At 37.6% G+C, this 4201-nt stretch overlaps 1 pseudogene across 1 annotated transcript; it reads right to left on the bottom strand.

Moving 5' to 3' along the window:
* Positions 1 to 262: 262 nt before the first annotated feature.
* LOC306655567 (ras GTPase-activating protein-binding protein 1-like) lies at positions 263 to 1624 on the bottom strand (annotated as a pseudogene). Its single transcript has one exon. The product of its transcript is annotated as a ras GTPase-activating protein-binding protein 1-like (transcript).
* Between the last annotated feature and the right edge of the window lie 2577 nt (positions 1625 to 4201).

Here is a 4201-nt window from a genome sequence, read left to right as displayed (position 1 = left end):
GTTTCTTCTTATTTAAAAATTAGTTACTCCTAAAATAGCATTCCACAAAGCTGGAAGTAATGACTAAAAGACCAGGAGAAGAAGGAAGAAGGGAGGGAGCACATACCACTAACACCAAAAGAAGTAAAATCGTACAAACTTAAGCAGTTTATAAGACTGGGATCATCATACTCCAAGATAACAAAGGCTGGTTGAAAAAATTCACCATTCTGCAGAAGCTGAGGTTTTTATGCTTCATGAAGATCAGTGAAGAGCAATTAATTCACTGCCTTGGAGGAGTCCCCCTTACCACTCTAAATCCTGGTTTCTGCTCCATGCTTCCATGGGGAGTGCCCCTCATTCCACCACCCAGCCCACCTAGAAGGCCTCTAGGTCCTCACAGGCAGTTATCTCGAAGGTCCACTTCTCAGGCAGTTTGAGTCTTCTCTCACCTTCAGACGGACTTCACCTCTGAACATGATGGACCTATTGCTAAGGACCTTCTGAACAGGCTCAGAATCATCAAACACAACAAAACCCGAAGTGGGTAATTTTCCACCATTATTTATGTACAGCTCCACCACATTCCCATAATTTTGAAAGAAATCTTTAAGTTCTGCTTTCTCCACTTCATGAGGCAGGTTGCAAATGAAGAGTTGGTGACTATCAGGGTGTCTCACAGTTCTTCAGGGTTCAACATCACCTTGCTCACCAGTCTTATAGATTAGTCGAGGTTCCCACTGAGGAGGAATATTTACTCATTGTTTTTGTACTCTGATCCCTCTGAGGCCTCTGTGGTGGAATCTGAAATTGAGGCTTAGACTCTGTGAAGCTGTTACTTCAACAACATGAGGTGGCGTCCCAGGAACAGGAACAACTCCACTGGGAGGAAGGTTCTTACAGGTCACAAATGTCAAAGAAAATGTCCTCAAGTTTTCCTGTGCTGTTTGAGCTATGTCTATGGGTGCTGGAGAAGAAATCTTCTGAGCATCCTCAGGCGCAGGTTCTTGTAATACTGGCTCAGACTTTTCCTCTTGGATTTCAGATACAGGTTCTTGCTCTAGTTCTGGTTCAGTAACAGGCTCCTCAAAAGGTTCTTCCATGTCATAGCTGACAGTCTTATAGAAATTTCCAGAATCATCAGGTATTACCTCAGGTATCTGCTGTTTAGGCTCCTCTACTTCTTCCTTAGATTCCTCCTGAGGCTCAGTGACAAAGCCATCAAAGATCTCATCTTGGTATCTGAAGTCATCATTATGAACATAGAATTTATTTGCAACAAAACCCTCAGCGGCAAGGAAAAATATTTGCATGAATCACTGCAGAGTCTGGTTGTTGTCTGATAGTCCCATCACCTGGACTACCACACCATCATTTAGAGTAGCATGAGCATCAATGTGACAAATCTTGGTGGCAGTTGGTGAAGTTTAGTGACATCACCATCTTCTGAATTTCTTTCTGTTCATAGTCTGCATCTGCTGGCTTTCCATTTGAATCCAAACCCCCAAGGACAAAGGAAGAGTTATTTCCATAATATCTATGTAGCATGTCTGGGGCCTGGTTTAGTATTGTGTAATACTGTCTCACAAATTCCCACTCTATCAGCAGGGGATGAGGCTTTCTCCATAACCATTGCTTGGGTCAATTCTACCCAATTGAATTGAATTGGGAATGAGCTGGAGAGAAACAATCTTTGCCCCACAGCACAGAAGATGGCAGGAATCCCTCACGGAAGTGCCTCTGCCTTAATATCTCCTTAATACATTTTTCCCCAATGTGTAAGCACATTTTGCTGGGATAAACAAAGTTAAGGACTGGAGGAGATAGCCCCAAACACACTCTGATAAGAAAAATAGCTTCCATGACCCAAAGAGACAGCAAAAATAGAGTCTAGATCACTTCAAAGAGTATTTTCCCTACAAATATAATATGCTACATTACATAATATATCTGTGTTATAATGATGGCATGTAATAGCAAGTACATATAAAATCTGGCATATAGAAATTATAGTGAAAATAAAATCTGTGATAGTGACTAGATGTGCAATTTTCTGGTTCTTATTTTGATAAAGAATTCTAGGAAACCAATAAATCTGATGTTGCTGCCAAGATAGAGACTTTAAAGAAAAATAATAAGATTGAAAATAATATTCTGTAAACCTATGTCTACAAATAAACATAGTTTTCAAGACAGCTATTCCACATTCTTAATGGAAAATCTAGACTGAACATGAAGAATATTACAGAAGGCATATAAGAAGACATAGATACTCATGAAAGAGATTTAGAAAGAAGAAATTTGTAGTACATATTTTTACTGATTTACTATTTGCAGTCAAATTATTTTCAATGTTGAACAATAATTTTTGGAAAGTGATCTATTTAAATGTCATAAATATTATCCTTTCAAGATCAATTAAAATTTAAAGTTTATTTACAGTGAAACATATATGTATATGTGTGTGTATATAGATACACATACCTGCAAATACATATGATGTGAATTTTATATATAACAATATATATAACAATATATATATTTATATATTGTTTTATATATAACAATATATAAATATATATATATAAAATATATATATTTTATATATAACAATGAAGTATATATGCTCTCCTTATAAAAGATTCTATTGAGACAGCTAAAACATTGAGCTTTTTCTTGATAAACAGATGTTTTAAAATGAAATTAATATTTTTCAAGAGAAATTGCTAAGATTTATAAACAAAATATGTATTAGTATCTTTTTACCATATATCATATGAGTATAATATATACAAGGTATTGGTCTATGAACATTTCATAACCACAAAAAGACTTTGCTAGTAGGACTGGCAACTTTTATGATCCTAACAGAAATTTTTCAAATATCATCATCCAATAAATCCATGTAAGGAGGACAAAACAAATTTGCTCTTATTTGTTTTTCAGGATTCCCATTTTTGACTAATATGAAATAATAAAGAGTTACCTACCATCTTGCCTGAAATAATTGAAAATCCAAACAAAATCATGATAGTGTTCAAGATACTAAATACCAGGTAACGAAGTACCTATGATGGACAGGACGCAGACAGGTGGCAGTGAGGGACAGGGGGATGGAGGTTGGGGGATTTTGGCACAGCAAGCAGCTTTCCTGAACTACAGAAGTGGAGCTGGAATTTCAGGAGATGAAGGAAGTTACAACCTGCAAGGACAATGTGTCAGAGAGGAGAGAGCCTCAGAGAGAAAGAAAGTGAAAATTCAGCAGAGTGTTCCCCACAGTATTCAACAGCTCTATCATCAGCACATGCACTCTAAGAGGGCGAGAACCATCTAACAAGATGAAAAGCCCCAGTATCCAACACTCACACAAGACTGAAAATAAAGCCTGTTCTTGGTGAACTAGAAAATGAAAACTAATTTAAAAAATGAGGCGAAGAGAACTGGGAAAGAGGTAGAATAAAACTGGAAGGACCTACACAGTCAGCATCAGACTTATGAAGAAAGAAAGGCACATCTTCTCAGAAGTAAAACACTTCGAGATCCCAACAGAAAATCCCACAACTTTCATGGCTATGTTATGGTGAGACTCCTATAAATCACTGAGTCAATCTTAAAGCAGGAGACAAAACCATCTTTATTCACCAGCTGGCTGACCTCCAGCTGGAGGAGTGAGGGCAGACTACAAGTCTACACTCCTCCATCTTCTCCAAGGGTTAGACTACACCTTTAGAGTCCAAAATCACATTAATCATGAGTGACTGTTGCTATGATTCAAAACTACAAACACCACGAGATCTAAATTCATAAGCAGAAGAAGTGGGTCAAAACAACCCTACTTGAGTACAAGTTAAGGAATGGTTACTAACAACTAGACAATCATTCTCTAACAGGGTACACTGTCCAAGAAAAATGGGAACCAAAAAGAGACTTATTTGTATTGTAAGAATAGAAACGTGCGTTTCTAAGCAAGGTGTGCCAAGCAGTATCAGAAGTGGAGGTGGAGGCAGAGGTGGAGTTTTCTCATGGGAGAAGCATTTCTTAGGTGACAAGGAGTCTCAAGGTAAAATGGAATCCATTTGGTCATTGCCCATATAGCCTGGCAGCAACCAACTTAACTTTTCTTCATGGGGAATTCTTCCTTCCATGTCTACGTTATACATTGCTTTATTTTATGAGTGTGTGCTTACTTTTAAACCTGGTTGGTTTATTGCTACATTAGTTT

Source organism: Sciurus vulgaris (assembly GCF_902686455.1).
Source record: "Sciurus vulgaris genome assembly, chromosome: 2".
Classification (NCBI taxonomy): Eukaryota; Metazoa; Chordata; class Mammalia; order Rodentia; family Sciuridae; genus Sciurus; species Sciurus vulgaris.
The sequence above is the reverse complement of the archived record's forward strand: the minus strand, read 5'-3'. Positions and strand labels throughout refer to the sequence as shown.